Raw genomic sequence first — 16,898 nt, forward strand, 5'->3', positions numbered from 1 at the left:
TTGCAGGTATGCCGGGGCAGCACACAAGCCTGTAGTTATAGTATCACGTCTTGCCTGTTGGACTGTAAAAATTTCTATTTTCATACTTTTGCCATGTAAAGTATTGAAATGTTGTCCCTGCCTGGTGTGAGGTTACCAAAGATGTGCATTGTAAGTAACTGGCCCATACATAGTTCACCAAGTGGGTCTTAACAAATTGGGGTATGAAGATGTTATCGAGGAATAGAGTAATGTGAAGACACATGTGGTTGCCAAGGGTAATGGAAGTTTACCAAGCAGCCTGTCGATGGCATATACCTGTTATACTGTAGGTGGCACACTGATGGTACATTCATCTCTATGTGCAGAGGTCCGCTTTAGGTTGAGTATTCCCCCATGGCAACCTCTGCCTTGTCTTAGGGCATTTATGAAAATGGCGCAAAGCAAAGGTGTGTGAGTAAAGTGACCCTATAACAAAGTGCCTAATGTAGCCCAGAAGAACCCATGTGGGGTAGGTCTTCTGTGTGACCCAGTACTAGGAAAGCCAACGAGTAAATGGGGAAACATGGAGGAGATGACAAACTACCACCACCCTGTACCCTCCTTGCTCACCGGCCTGCCGCAAGACTTCCTAGAAGCCAGGGTACCCAACAGGTTGGTGCCCTTGCCACAGATGATCTTGCGTGGCACAAGATGGGATGGCATGGCATCATCTAAATTTCAGCCTTCCTCTGAAGAGCATAGAGAAGTGGGTAGAGGTGACTTAGATGTCACCATCAATAAGTAGCCAGCCCCATCCTGTATCTTCCCAGCTGCCAGCAAATTGACCCAGTGGACCATGAAGGAGATGTAATGTCTCTACCCATGCTTCATGGACAACATGTCTGCCACTGACTATGTGCTCAAGCAACAAGGAGACGCATGCTAGTAGAGAGCAAGGATGGTCTTCCATGTAAAATTAAAACAAATAGTAGCCACCGTGGAACAGCACAAGCTGAAAACTTGTGGAAGGGGGCTGACTCTATTAGCTGGAATGGGAACAATTGTAAAGCCAGCAATCTTTCCAAGCTGAGATTGAAACGCTGGTCATGGGGGTGACTTGGTTCATAATTTTTCTTCTGCTTCAGCAGCTGGAGAAGAGATGCCCACCTGGTCAAGATGTAGCAGGATGGCTGGGTGGGGTTAGGAGACCTTGAGCACAGTTAAAGCCTATGCCTGGTCCTACTAGCCTTGCCCCCATTATGACCTGTTTTACTATAGACAGAACCCGACAGCCACTGCAGAGCAGCTGGGTGCCTGTGACCACCCACTTCTTTGGCAAGGTAACTTGGGTGACACATTTAAGGGTTGGTTATATATTATATAGGTAATGACAGTTTGGTAATTTCTAAAAACAAACTGTAGATGGCATAAAATTAACAAAATGTTTCTAATTCCTAGTAATTCAAGTAGAGCATATAGGAAATTAGATACTTTGTACCTAGTTGTTTCTCAAGATGCTACAAAATAGAACTAATTTTGATTTCTTAATTTAAACTATTTGGGACAACACAAAAATACAGTATTTTTTTCTATACAACCTTTTGTAATAAAATATCCAACTTCCCCCTTAAATCTTTAGCACAATAAAAATGGGCCATCATAGAATTATAATAATTCAATTTCAACAGTACAATAAAAAAAAACAATAATAAATATGAGAAGTTTATTAAATTAAATTAAAACTCTGATTAATAAAATATATAAGCCGTCATCATACTTGAGAAGGTCAGTTTTTGCATTCAAAAAATAAAAAGGTAACGCTTAATTGCAAATCCGTGTTCATTGTGTCCTGCCGCTCCTGAGCCATTTCATCTTCTGTACACTCACTATTGATGATAATTTTCCAGATTTAAAATAAAGTATTTTGGACCATAAATAATGCAAGTAATTCAAGCAGAACAATATACTACCTTTAAATACAACATGATAAGCTGACATCTATTGAAGCTTCTTAATTTGTTACAGATGAAATATTACAGCTGGGTAATGAGCTTTTTTTAAAAAAAAGATCAGTTGTGGCTTTATAGTCTGGATTGGATGCATTCGCAGGTGAAAGGAAATACTGTAACTTTGTGAACTGGAGAAGTATCACCATCGGTATTATTTATTTTACATTCCTTCACATCATCACCCTTTTTCTAATGTTTGATCAAAAAGTAATCTAAGCAATTTTAAATGTGGAATGACTGTTGTTGCCAGGTGTTATGGTTGTAACTTTTTCAAAAATCCTGGCATCCTAGGAAGCCCTGGTAGAGCCTTATTATATGAAACATGCAAGGGGAGCCATTTGATGTCACAAAGGGTTTGGGAATTCTGTGCTTTACTTTGCACTTTAAATGCTGATTTTTATTAAAGGTATGTGGAATGGAGCACTGGATCTCTAGTAGAGTTTAAGGACCCTAAAGGGGTTCACATCTGGTTTTATTGAAACCTGTGAAACTGGGCTCTTATCTCAGAAAGTATGAAAGTGTATAAAGTAAAGTGTCAAAATTGGTGTCATCCAAAAAGGTGTTTGGAGTCATAAAAAAAAAAATAAAAAAGCCAGCATGTTTTAGCAGGCCCTGTGGGACCTTCTTCTTGGTAAAGTCTAAAGCTGCATGTCCTGAACTGTATAAAACATCTATATCCTAGAAGACAAATCAAAGTGTAGAGCTGCTCCAGTCACTAGTTTGACATTCAAAATACAAAGTTTGAGTGTTTACTAAGCCCTGATGAGACGCATTAGCTTTTTTTTTTTTTTTTATGTGATTCCACATAAAGAACTCTGACACAACAATTTTGAGGTTTACCCTTAATTAAAGCAGAGAAAAGTGCACCATAGAGGTCTCTCTCAGCTTTCTCTATGTCAGCTACTTGGTACATACACTATAGAGAGCTTCAAATGCTACATACAAAGATTAAGCTGTAAGGTTTGAGTCAGTGAAGCTCCTGGGAAAGCCCGGTTGGTGTTTTGGGTTTGTCTGAGATTTTTATCATAAGTGCTTTTAGACCTTCTGAAAAAAAAGGTTCTTATCTGAGGGTGAGCTGCAGTTAAATTTTATAGAGGTGATTACATCTTAGTGTGGATTTGGTGGAGATACTGGAGGCATTGGTGATAGTGTACGGTTCTCAAGGGCGATCACCTGCAAAAAAAAAAAACAATGACAATAAAACAAAACAACTACACTTGATCTAGCACTCTACTTATAAATGTGTTTCTATTTAATATAAAACTGTGAAACTATGAATATTTCCTGTAAGTTTTCACAGAAGTTCTTGATGTGATGTGACATGCATCCTTAAAGCTAAAAACCTTATTTATTGTAGAGAGTAGGAAAGAATTAAAACCAATGTTAAATTGTTTTGTCTTTTTTCTCCCATTTGGGTGATCTCCCTAAATTTCCTTTTTCCTAGGCACAACAGTAAGTCAAATTATATTTCTCCAAAGTGAGGGAGATCGTTTCTTAGGCACCCCCAGAAGAGATGCTCGCTTGGAAAAATTTCCACTCTTTTAATTTTCTAGTGACCGCTCAAATTGTTTGAGTTTTCCTCACTTTTGGCCCCAGTAACGATGGTCAACATGACAGATAAAGAGGTTTAATCTTCCCAATGGTGACACAAACAGCAATAAAACCTGGCAGGGGCTCTTCTCTTTCCCTGCTCTGTTGAAAACTAAAAAAATGGATTTAATTTGCTGTTCCTTTTAATCAAATTCATGGATGATGTAAGAAGGTACTCTCTCTAATGATTACTTCCAATGGGTGCTCTGGTTTTCTCCAAGAACTGAAAAACTGGTGGGTGACTTGGCATACAACTATGAGAAGACTTCCAAGTGGTATTAATGGTGGGGAGCTTAAGGGAAGAGTCTGGGTAGTACTATGATCATGGAGTCAACAGGAAGTAAAAAATCCAATGTGTTTTCAATTTTGAATACGTTGAATTCTTTAAAATGTCACTAAGCCAACCAAATTTATTTGAAATTGTCAATCTGTAGATTGTCAGAAAATGTTTTATCATAAAAAGAAACTTGCTGATGGGATGTTTCTTTACTTCTGTGGTATCTATCTGGAAAAAGTAGGAACTGTTTCAAACCACTGAGGTTTTTCTCGCCATCTGTATCGTATTAGATTTCCCATCTCTTTTTGACCAGAAGACACAACAGCAAGAGGAAAATCTTGCCAACTAAGGGAAATTCCCCTCTCCGGAACAAGTGTCCTCATTGTAAGACTGTGCCTCTTTTTTTCTTTTCTGGTGACAACTCGAAATTTTACAATTCCCATCTATTTCAGCCACGGAGGCAAAGGACACCAGGAAATACAGAGAGGTGAATTTTACTTAATGCATACACGGACTGCAATTAAAACAAATACATAAGTACAAAGAGGTCACGTCTACATATTTTTTAGTGCATCTTTGCACTTCTGGATGCCAGGCACCCTGACTAATCCCTCAGTAACGTTTACATGGTTTCCGCTAAAGGGACCTTAAAGAGTCACATTCAGGCACAACCTGTCACCATGTGACCAACAATGAAGCATTGGTCACCTGACCACCACCAGTGTGTGAAAGAATTGCAAGGATTCAATGAAAATAATATTTGTGTTCTCTGTGCCTTATAGTACTGTAAGGTTATCTGTTAAAATGAGAATGTTGTTTATTTAAAGAGATAACTTAATGGTACTATGAGTGGTGAGAGAACAGTATAAAAGAAGGATAGGGTGAGCGTAAAAGATAATTTTTAGAGTTAGTTCACCTTTACCAAAAAACTATCAATGCAAGTTAGATAAAAAAAAATATGTAGCTTTAACTATGGTTGGATCATGCCCTTACTATAAGTCATTTATGTACCTCCCAAGAAAGATAAAAAGAAGAGGGGGCACCAGCCTTGTGCATTATCCCAAGATAATTTATTGATAAAAAAACTGTAAAATACTACTCACAAACATGTGATGAATAAAAGAATATAGAAGCCACTAAAATGTGGCAATCAGTCCTGGAACTGACCATCTCCAGAGAGCAGAGGGGAAGACCTCAGAATCACTTCTGGATGACACGTTTCGAAGGAGTACCTTCTTCCTCAGAGCCTAGCAGTAATGGCTCCTTCAACTTATTATATACACTTGTACATTGATGAGACACATCTCACGAGAAACTCAAGCCACCTTCCACTAAAAGGGGTGGTATTGTGGAAGGGTGGGAGTATGGTGATGGTTGAAAGATGACACTTAGTTCTTATTATATAAAGTGTCCTTAGTAAAGCGTTTGCAACATGAGCACCATTTAAAAAGGTACCTGCAGCATGAGTATTAGGGATGTTGTGTAACGGTTTGCCATATAGTAATGCAATATATTGCCTGGCTATTACACTTATGCCCAGGAGTGTTTGCTATCACTACGTACATCCCAAGGCCTGGCTGAAAAACTCTCAGAGATGGCATTATCCCGTCCTGCCTTGTTGCTAGGATATTGCTAAAACACCCTAGCCAAATTAAACTCCCTCGCATATGCTCTTTCTCCCGTCACAGTAGCTCTGAGGTTAGCAAAGCAGCGATAGGCGAGATAATGGACCACGTGTGGGGGGGATTTGAGGACTTGTCTCTGTGATGGTGGGGGTGATCAGTAAAGGCTGTGAGTGTCTTGGCAACATTAGACAGTTTGTTTTGATCTACAGGCACTCCTTAACCAGCATAGGCAGTCTGTTTGGTAAAGATAAACTAAGCCTTTAAAAATAAAAATAAAACCTACCAGTATTTTCACATCCTTTAAAAAAATAAAACTGATCTTCTTATGAAAAAGTCCTTAGCGGAGGACATCGCTTGGAGGTATAATGTAAAATGTAGCTTGAAACACTGACAGTCGACAAGAATAAGATGATAGCCAGCACATTCGTAACGATTAAAATATAGTAAGGTATATCTGTACCCTCCTGCAAAAGAAATAATGGATATATAACTTTAACTACATTTAACATTTAATTTAACATTTATTTTGTTAAGTATAGACAGCCAGACTCTTAGTTATACAGCACTTCCAGGAATGTCTTCTGCCTGCATCCCCTGCTGCACTCTGTGGTTCATTCCTTTGACCCCTATGTCACTGCTGAGTCCTGTTGATAATGTTGAAAAAGGGGTGATAACCACAGCCAAAATGGGGTGACACAGGCATCTGACACTCCCAGAAAAGTTAAATTCTGAAGAATCTTATAGATGCTGCAGTGCTTAAATTGAGAGAAGACATGAGCCACCAAAGAGTATATTATTTTTTGCAGGCACCCATTATTGCATTGTACAAAGAAAGGGGATGTGTCATGTGCTAGTCTGTTGCGTTGCCCAAAATGACAAAAAGTACAGGTTCACTGTACAGAAAAGGGTTAAAGTTATGGAGCAGAAATGTACATGACCTATGACCCAAGGGGGGATCGTAGTAATTCCAAAGGGACTCTTGTGGGGTTCTAGGACACTTTGGAGCAGCACCTCTTAAGAGACTGGAGGTTCCCTGGACTGATAGATAAAGACAGCAGAGGGCGCATCTGAGTGTAGGGGGTAAAGCATATTTTTTGATGTAGACAATTGGCAACTTTCACAAATTATAAGGGGTAGCTTGCACATCAGAAAAGAAATGCCTCTGAGGTGAGTCTTCAATGAGCTCTGTGCAGTTCCTCAATTGAGACAAGCAGCACCTGCAGTTGAGATACCAAGAAGACCCCAGGGGGCAGCAGAATAAGTGTAGCAGTATATAGAAGGATAACACACACACATCATGGCAACTCACAAAGTTAGATGGAGAAGCACATGAACGATAAGTCAATACCCTACAACTTTCTAAAACGGGAATGAGGGTCACCTATTAGCAAAAGTATGTAGGCATAGGGCACACCCCCTGCCACACACCCCTTAAAGGAGAACTGTAAAATAAAAAATATTGGCTAAACCCACAAGTGCTTTTTTCAAATGCAGCCATTTAGAAATTGGATGACAAGTTTAGCACTGTAAAACTAAAAGATGCAGCACTCCCAACAGAAGCAATCCAATCCTAGTATGCAGTCTGTAGCACAGGTGCCAAGGCTCAGTGTGTCTTCTCACACTAAATACAATATATTAGAGAGAAGCAAACAACTGACGTGTTTCGGCATGAGCCCTAGTCATAGCCATGACTAAGGCTCTGATTAAGGCTCATGTCAAAACGCGTCAGTAGTTTGCTTTATAATGCTCATATGTAGCCAATAAATGTTTGCATTAAGGACTTTAGAGTTGCCGACTCTTCTCTCTTATATATTAGCACTGTAGAACACTTTTTCAGAAATAAGTAGTGCATTTTATATACAACTATATAGATCAGACCAGAATGAGGGAGGGAGCTATGTATGTCACATCGCCGCCACCCAGCGGACCTGAAGAACTGCATGAGAGACTGGGACCGATGTCACAGTGACTGAGTATAGCAGCCATTAGGATCTAAAAGTAATGGATGGAGCCTTGGAGAGCACCGGAGGACCAGGAGGGTGGAAGGGAGAAATGCACGTAGCACTCAAGGTGATGTCATGTGCGTCTGGACGTGGGGGGCATGGTTACATGTTGGTTTGGTTTGACAAAGAGGCGGTCCTCTTTAAAATGCATACCACACCCCCCACATCCAGACGCACTTGAAGCCACCTCTGGTGCCACATGTGTTCCACCCCTCTGGGGTTCTCCAAGGCTTCATCCACAATTTATTGGATCCTCATGGCTGCTGTACTCTGACACATTTCCACCACCCAGAGGACCTGAGGAAATGCATGAGAGACTGGGACTGATGCCACAGTGACTTATCGTTCCTGTGCTTCTCTAACTCTGTGAGTTGGAATAAATATATGCATGTTTTCCTTTTATATACTGCTACACATAAAGTGGAGTTCCACTCGTTTTTGTGTTTATTAAAAGTCAGCAGCTACAAAAAGTGTAGCTGCTGACTTTTGATAAACACTCAACTCACCTGTCCCATGATCCAGCAATGCGGCTGCCCGATTTCAGTTCTCTCCGGCATCACAAGTGTGGGCACCCGGCTGTGACAGCTTGAGGCTTCACAGCCGAGTGCACACTACGCATGTGCGAGTCGTGCTGCACCTCCTCAATGGTCGGGAAATCATCTGGGACCTGTGACATGTCCCAGAAGATTGCAGGGGGAGATGAGAATTGCTTGAGTCCCCTAGGCGGCCCCGAGAGGAAGTGGAAGCTGGGTACCTGTCAAAAGTAGGTACTTGCTCATCTGCCCCCCCCCCAAAAAAAATTAATACGCGGAAGTGTTTAGTATTTAATATAAATGAAAATTGTACATAAAAATTGTAATGTATGGCCTTAGTCTGCTGCCCCCCCCGGGGTGTCTTTCTGGTATTTCATCTGCATGTGCTGCTTGTCTCTGAGGTGAGTCTTCAATACGCTGAATGCAGTTCCTCAATTGGGATATTTATTTTCTGATGCGCAAGCTACCCCTTATGATTTGTGTAAGTTGCTAATTGTCTACTTCAATTAATGTTTTAACCCACTACACTCAGATGCGCCCTCTGCTGTATAGATCTATCACTGTACAGAAAAGCTCATGTTTTATGTATTCTTTTTAACATCTATTAACATCCATTAACTAGTTTTTCAATTCATCTAGCGTATTTGACTGAAACCTATCTTTACGCTGAGCTATCACATGGGTTGTAATTTGAATATCTCCTCTATAAAAAGACTGGTGGGCTTAGGAGGTACTTAAAGCTAGGGCAATTTTATTCTCTACTGCTTTCTAACATTTACTGATTACCAGCACACTTGCACTATTCAGCTGCAATGAAGCAACTGACACTAAGGCTCGGTTCACACAGGGGCAACCCGTCTTACAGCGCGACTTTGCAAGGCGATTTGGAGGCGACTTCAGCGCGACTTTGCGCAACTTACAACGAGACTTAAAGTTGCCTCCAGGACAGGCGACTTTGGCTGTGGCCAATCACAGAATAATCAGCTTTGTGGGAGGGAGGGGGTTATCTGGGTAAACGTGGGAAATATTTGGGTAAATTATTTTCTTTTTCCTGTAAAGTCGCTTCAATATAGATGCAGATCTGACTTGGAGGCAACTTCAATTAAAATCTATGGGTACAAGTTGCCTAGAAGTCACCTTGAAGTAATACAGGAACCTTTTCTGAAGTCGGAGCAACTTCAGTAGTGTACATTAAGATGGCTCTCATCAATGGAATTTCTTATGTCCAGCGACTTGGAGCAACTTGAGGTCTGACAAGTCGGATCCCAAGTTGCTGTAGTGTGAACCTGCACTAAGTAGTTACATTTCTCAGCAGCAATTTGTTAAAATATATTCTGTAATTTCAAGAGTGACAGAGTTCAGGCAAGCATCGCTGGTATGGTGTTCTTCATTAGTTGTCCATAGAACAGACAGAAGGTCGAACAGTGGTACTGACCAGGCCAGGGCTTTGCATCTTTTTGTAGTCATATGACACAACAGGGGTGCATGGATTACAAATACTCTGACAGATAAGTGTGTGTGTATGTATATACTGTATATATTTATATACAGGTACATCTCATAAAACTAGAATATTACATAAGACCAATAAAAAAAAGGATTTTTAATATGGAAATGTTGGCTTACTGAAAAGTATGTCCATGTACAGTATAGTATGCACTCAATACATGGTCAGGGCTCCTTTTGGGTTTGGTGTTTCTCATCTTCCTCTTGACAATAACCCACAGATTCTCTATGGGGTTTAGGTCAGGCAAGTTTACTGGCCAATCAAGCACAGTGATACCATGATCATTAAACCAGATTTAATGACTTTTGGCAGGTGTCAAGTCCTACTGGAAAATGAAATCAGCATCTACATAAAGCTGGTCTGCGCTGACTTTGTACTTGATAAAACACAGTGAAAAATTATGAATACCTCTAATTTGGGATTTTTAAGGCAAGAAAGAAAGAGAAGAAAAAACTATATATTAACCACTTGACCTCTGGGCACTTAAACCCCCTTCCTAACCAGACCAATTTTCAGCTTTCGGTGCTCTCATACTTTGAATGAAAATTACTCAGTCATGCAACACTGTACCCATTTGAAATGTTTGTCCTTTTTTTCACACAAATAGAGCTTTCTTTTGGTGGTATTTAATCACCGCTGGGTTTTTTATTTTTTTGCGCTATAAATGAAAAAAGACTGAAAATTTGGTAAAAAAAAAAAAAAAAAAATTCTTTGTTTCTGTTCAAATTTATTGCAGAGTATTGGCAAGTATTGGCAATTATTGGCAGAGTAATGCATAGTATTGCATAGTATGGCAGAGTATGGGCACTGAGCAGCGCTGTGGGCTGGATATGTAGTGCCCACAGCGCTGCAAACAATCTCTTCCCCTCTCCCTCTCTCCTCTCATATTGTACCGATCGGTACAGAGAGGGGAGGGAGGAACCGGCATCATGGCATGACGCCTGTTTGTGATCGCTCCATCATTTGACAGAGTGATCACGTGGTAAATGGCCGCTATAAGCAGCCATTTACGGTGATCCATGATGCGCCGGGTCCGGTCAGGGATGTTCCCGGGTGCACGCCCCAGGGGGCACGTGGGAGCGCCAATCTGTGAGGACGTCCATTTACGCCCACCCAGAATAAGCCGACTGCGCTGTAGCCATCTTTCGGCTGTGGCCCGGTCGGCATGTGGTTAATATAACAAAGATTTATTACAGATTAATTCAACATGATTAAAAATTCCAAAATTTTGGAAACAATACAAAAAAACACACATAGTATATCATAATATTGCACAAATGATCATCCTGAAGTGTTATTTCCCAACTACTTGCGAGTAAACCATCCATGCATGTTGTGGATGGCAATGGGCAGTGGGGACATCCAAGGAGTTTCGAAATGTATATAAACTATATTCTTCGTCAGGGATTAATACCACTTCTGAAAGTACAAAATATAAATGCAATTTAGAATCCATATAAATGAATCTCATACCAAACATTTTCAAAGCATAAAGTATCTGTAAGAGTCCTTACTATGCATGCCTCAATGGCGCATTGCCGCAACAGGAAATCCGTGCCAACTGAGCATGCTCAAAGACCCCTCATGGCGCCAACCCACACTTGTGCAGAAGACTTAATGGAAAAGGGCAGGAAAATGCCCAGGATGTGCTCAGGAAGTGACCTCAACCTGATGGAAAAAGGCAGGAAAATCCCCAGGAGGCACACAGGAAGTGACCTCAACCTTCCCTATATAAACCCAGCCCAGACACTGCCAAATTGTTAGATTATCTTCATTCCCCCTTGTTCCTGTGCTAGTGTGTGATCTGTCTGAACCTGTTGTGACCTGCAAACCTATTTGACTGTTCTTGATTGCTGCTTGCCTTTGACCTCAGATTTGTACCTTAACTATTCTACTTCTTTGCCCCTTTTGTACTCAGCTGCCAGATTGAAACCGACCCCCGACTTGGATCTCGACCATTCTTCTTTGGATTAACCCTTTTATGTTTCGTTGCCCAACTGGACTTGACCTCGGCTCAGATCTCGGACTAAGGCTTGCACGGTGCTCTGCACCCCTGGCACCCCTGCCACTCGGTGTCCACCAAGTCTCTGTCTCCATCTCCAGATGCTTTAAGGACCAGAGGTGCAAGGGAGGCCTCCCCACTACTTCGGTCTCACATTAGGTACGTGGCCTTTGTGACAGTATCAAACTTACAACTCCTGCTATATTATTGGAAAAGGCACTCTTGATACTTTATGCTTTGAAAATGTTTTGTATGAGATTAATTTATATGGATTCTAAATTGCATTTATATTTTGTACTTTCAGAAGTGGTATTAATCCCTGAAGAAGAATATAGTTTATATACATTTCGAAACGCGTTGTATGTCCCCACTACCCATTGCCATCCACAACATGCACAGATGGTTTACTCCCAAGTAGTTGGGAAATACCACTTCAGGATGATCATTTGTGCAATATTATGATATACTATATGTTCTTTTTTGTATTGTTTCCAAAATCTTGGAATTTTTAATCATGTTGAATTAATCTGTAATAAATCTTTGTTATATTTATATATAGTTTTTCTTCTCAAAGTACCTTAAAAATCCCAAATTAGAGGTATTTATAATTTTTCATATATACAGGGATGACTGCAATTTACGTGCCAAATTACATGAGTCTTTAAACATTTGATAAAACACAGTGGACCAACACCAGAAGATGACATGGCTCCCCAAATCATCACAGACTGTGAAAAATGTTGCATTGCATTTGGAAATCAAGGTCCCAGAGTCTGGAGGAAGAGTAGAGAGGCACAGAATCCAAGTTGCATGAGGTTCAATGTGAAGTTTCCACAGTCAGTGATGATTTGGGGAGCCATGTCATCTGCTGGTGTTGATAAAACAGACTTGATAAAAGACAGTGGACCAAGTCAGTGCAGCCCTCTACCAGGAAATTATAGAGCACTTCATGCTTTGCTCTGCTGACCAGCTTTATGGAGATGCTGATTTCATTTGCCAGCAGGACTTGGCACCTGCCCACACTGTGAAAAATACCAATACCTGGTTTATTAGTTAGTGTAGGCAAATTGGCTTGACTGAGAGCCAGGCCTGGGTTGTGAATCTGGGTCAGGGATTAGTGACTCAGGGGCTGGGTGACTCATCCTGTTCTCTGGAACATTGGAGAATGTTCTAGACATAGTGGGTGGAAGCTAGAAGGGGCTGTTGAGAATATTCACAAGGACCTCAGCCAATCCCCAGTATGGGGCTGGCAGGGGGCAGGCCTCATAAATAGGCATGAGTCATGCCAGCAAGGGGCAGTCGGGTGGAAGATGGAGTGCTGAGGAGGCTGTCAGTGGCTCTTGAGGGTGCCCCTAGCCAGAGCAGGAAAAGGTCAGCACGTCTGGGATATCTCCAGAGAGTTAGCATGGAGGACTAGTGAAAGGGGCAGCTGCATCTAAGCGGGTTGGCATTGCCCGAAGAGGTGTTGCTGGGACCAATAGCCACAAGAGGAATGTATGCTAGACACTGAACTTTTGCTACACAACTAGGTGGCCTCGGGTTCCTGCCTGTAATTGGCTTTTGCTTCATCTGACTGAGTAACTGTTGGATAATTCACAGTGTTCCAGATGAGTTCTGTAAACAAGTGAGTGCTGGATGAAGAAGAGGAGTTGTATATAAAGACTGTATATAGGAAGAGTTGCCCCTGAAGTTGTTGTTGAAGTCAAGTGGGCATCCCATAATCTCCCATTCCGATCCAAGTTTATATGCCTCAAATAAAAAAAAATCACGGACTGTTCTCTGTTTCTGGAGTGCCTGTGGAAATTTGTTGTGCCTGGCTGTGCAGGATGGGGGATCCCACCCAGGCTCCTTAGGGGGTGCACTATATATGTATCAATAACTTACAAATGACTGTTTGCACATGGATTGGAAAAAAGGTGTGGGGTCACATGCAGGTTTCTGCAGGTCCTGCAGGTCGAGGATGCTGAGTGCCAACCCGATACAACTGAGAGCCGATGACACTAAGTTCAAGGAAAGCAAACTCTTGACCTACAGAGAGAAATTGGAGGTATCAGTAAGGACAGCATTAACCCCCTTCATCAATCAGACCTCCCACCACATGGTATCACAAAGTATCACCTTTCCCCACCTTACCCATTAACTTGACGTGCCTGGGCACTGATGCAAAATTTGAGCCAAAGCTCTTAAGATTTAAGCCAAACCCATTACTGCAAACTTGAAGAAAATCTATGTTTTGCCCATACAGGAAAGCAACAATTTCACTTAAAGTGGGAGTAAACTCCCGAGTATGATTTTTACCTGTAGGTAAGCCTATAATAAGGCTTACCTATAGGTACAGTAAATATCTGCGCATGCGTTCAGAAGGAATGGCATACCTGTGCAATTCCTACAGATCCGTTAACAGTGACTCCTGTGTACATGGGCGAGAGTGATGTCCATTCATATCACCGAAGCCCGTGAACATGGAAAGAAGACAGGATGAATATAAAAGCGTCTTCAGTTACAGTGCGCCACTGGAGGGCTTCATTTTCAGGTAAGTCTGTCATAATGTGCTAGTATGCGAAGCATACTAGCACACAATGACTTAAATTGCCGGTGCCTTTTTTTTTAATGCAGTTTATTGCCTCTTTAAAGCCCAATATCAAGTTAGGCCCCCTCCCTTCCATTATAGCCCCTCTCCATGGTCCCCAGTCTGATTACATGATATCATGGGTCCTCCACACAGAGGTCCAGAATGCTGCAGAGAATATCCCTCATGTGGTGCTTATTTCTTTTATTCATCTGTAAATCTCGGGTGGTTTGATAATACACCTCCAGGGGCAGGTCCTTGACGTCCTGGGTTACAAGAAGTAGATGAATGCTGCTGGGCATCAATCAACCTGGAAAAGGACTGTGAGTTCACACATGTGTGGTAGATCTGTGTATGAACCCTGTGTAGCCAGGTGCTTGGCTAAGAATGACAGTGAGAGAAACATTGGCTGCATCTGCTCTCTGTAGCTGAACTGGTTAACAGCTATTTGAACAAAAGGAGGGAGCTGCTGAGCAGGAAGTGTTCAATAGACTAATTCAGACAGCAGTGCACTGTGAAGACTGTAGTCCTTAGGAGAGACTCTACTGTGTAATAATTACATTTCTAAAAGACGAGATTGCTGGGATGAGAGGAAAGAGCTGCATTTTCCTAGGCTATACAGGACACATCCTCCTCTTGCCATGAGGGAGACTGGAGGGTGCACATCCCTGTCCAGTGTGCATTATCTTTGCTGCATTTTGGTGGCCTGAGCAGGGTCCTGAGTGCTGAGCTCGGGGGTGCTGACACAGATTCCGACAGACAGATTCCCCTGGGTGTAGAACAGACTATGGACTAAACAATATGTGTAACTGGATGGTGATTGCAATATCACTGGGCCTGGTGAGCTGCTACTGTGGGGATTTACTATCTGCTTCTAGAGAGACTGAGTTCTTTAGGAACTGAACATACAGCCATCTAGTAGCCTTTTTGCTATTGACTGGGACTATTCTCATGTGCACCAATGATATAACTGGACCCCAACGCTAGCTGGCTGAAGAGTTATGCCGCGTACACACGGTCGGACTTTTCGACCGGACTGGTCCGATGGACGCTGACGGACCAAATCCGACGGACCATCCAACCGTGTATGGTCTGCATCGGACTTCCAACGGACCGTTTCGGTCGGAAATCCGACGTACTTTAGATTTGAAGCCTGCTTCTAATCTTTACGTCGTAACTCCGCCGGACTCAGTTCCTGACGGAAAGCCCGTTCGTCTGTATGCTGGTCCGACGGACCAGATACGACGCAAGGGCAGGGTACTGCATCTCGCTGCAATAGGAAAAACAAATTTTCCTATTGCGGCGAGCGCGGGGCATACCAGGCCCTTATGTCTGGTATGGATTTTTAGGGGAACCCCCGAGGCTGAAAAAATGGCGTGAGGTCCCCCCAAAATCCATACCAGACCCCGATCCGAGCACGCAGCCTGGCCGGTCAGGAAAGGGGATGGGGACAAGTGAGCGGCCCCCCTCCTGAGCCATACCAGGCCGCATGCCCTCAACATGAGGGGGTTGGTGCTTTGGGGCAATGGGGGGCGCCCCCACCCCAAAGCACCTCGTCCCCATGTTGATGAGGACAAGGGCCTCTTCCCGACAACCCTGGCCGACAACCCTAGCCGTTGGTTGTCGGGGTCTGCGGGCGGGGGGGCTTATCGGAATCCAGGAGCCCCCTTTAATAAGGGGCCCCCACCCTATGTGAATGAGTATGGGGTACATGGTACCCCTAGCCATTCACCTGGTGGAAAAAGTGTCAAGAAAAAAAACACTACACAGGTTTTTAAAGTAATTTATTAGACAGCTCCGGGGGTCTTCTTCTGACTCTGGGGTTCTTCTTCCGACTCCGGGGGTCCCTCCGGCCTCTTCTCCCAGCGTCCGGTTGGTTCTTCTCCACTTCCTCTGGTCTCTTCTCCCAGTGTTTGACCTCTGCTCCCGGTGTTCCAGTTCTTCTGCCGGCTCCTCCGCTATCTTCATGCCGCTCTGTTTCTAGCGGTGGCCCGGACTTCTGCCTTCTCCTTCTTGTCTTCCTGTCTTCTTCCCTCTTCTCTTCATCCGATGTTGACAGGACACTCTCTCCGGCTGGAATGCTCTCTGAGTGCTCTGATCTGACTTATATAGGTGGTGACCACGCCCCCTTATGCCATCACAGTCCCAGCATGCCCAGTGCACTCTAGTCTAGTTTTAGTAATATTATTTACATTGCAGTTAATGCTTGTATGGCATTGTTGATCTCTATTATGTTGTATAGCAGACAGTGTTTTGGTATGGGCTAGAATAAATGGTGGTTTGAGCATAAATAAACACATAGAAGGTAGGTTCAAACACAGAGTTAATTTATCACTAAATGGTCTTGTGTCTATTTCGTGGTACTAATTCTTAAATCTCTTAATCTTAAATCTTAAAAGTGCTTGCAGTAACTTTCATTCAACCAGGTGTCGTAGGGGCTGAGGTTGTTCTTGGAGTTGAGAGGGAGTAGAGAACACAGAACCCAAATTACCAAGCAGTTCCTGTAAGGGTAGCTCTACATGAATTTAAGACTTACATGGATAGAATTGTGAGATGAGGGGGAAGGGGTGAGGGAGCTCAAATTGGCACAGTCAGATATGAACGTCTACCAATTTTAATCACTTTGAGCCAAAAATAATTTGCAAAAAAAAATAAATTGCAAAAAAAGGCCAAACCAATCAAAGTGGCTTACCATTAATGGTTTCAAATTTTCATGGTGTTAATATAAACAGCTAACAGTGTGCTCTCTATACAAACACAAGTATGCACTTATGCGGCCCCAAGGAAGAAGACCCATTTCAAGGAGGCCACATATGTGCATA

General features: G+C 42.5%; 1 long non-coding RNA gene across 1 annotated transcript; it reads right to left on the minus strand.

Annotated features, from left to right (window-relative positions):
* Window positions 1-1,707: 1,707 nt before the first annotated feature.
* On the minus strand, window positions 1,708-13,516 carry LOC141105373 (uncharacterized). The gene is made up of 3 exons (XR_012235583.1): window positions 13,392-13,516; window positions 5,746-5,926; window positions 1,708-3,143 (listed from the first exon to the last, which is right to left on the minus strand). It is a non-coding gene; the product is annotated as an uncharacterized lncRNA (long non-coding RNA).
* Window positions 13,517-16,898: the final 3,382 nt, after the last annotated feature.

This window comes from Aquarana catesbeiana, linkage group LG08 (genome assembly GCF_042186555.1).
Source record: "Aquarana catesbeiana isolate 2022-GZ linkage group LG08, ASM4218655v1, whole genome shotgun sequence".
Lineage (NCBI taxonomy): Eukaryota > Metazoa > Chordata > Amphibia > Anura > Ranidae > Aquarana > Aquarana catesbeiana.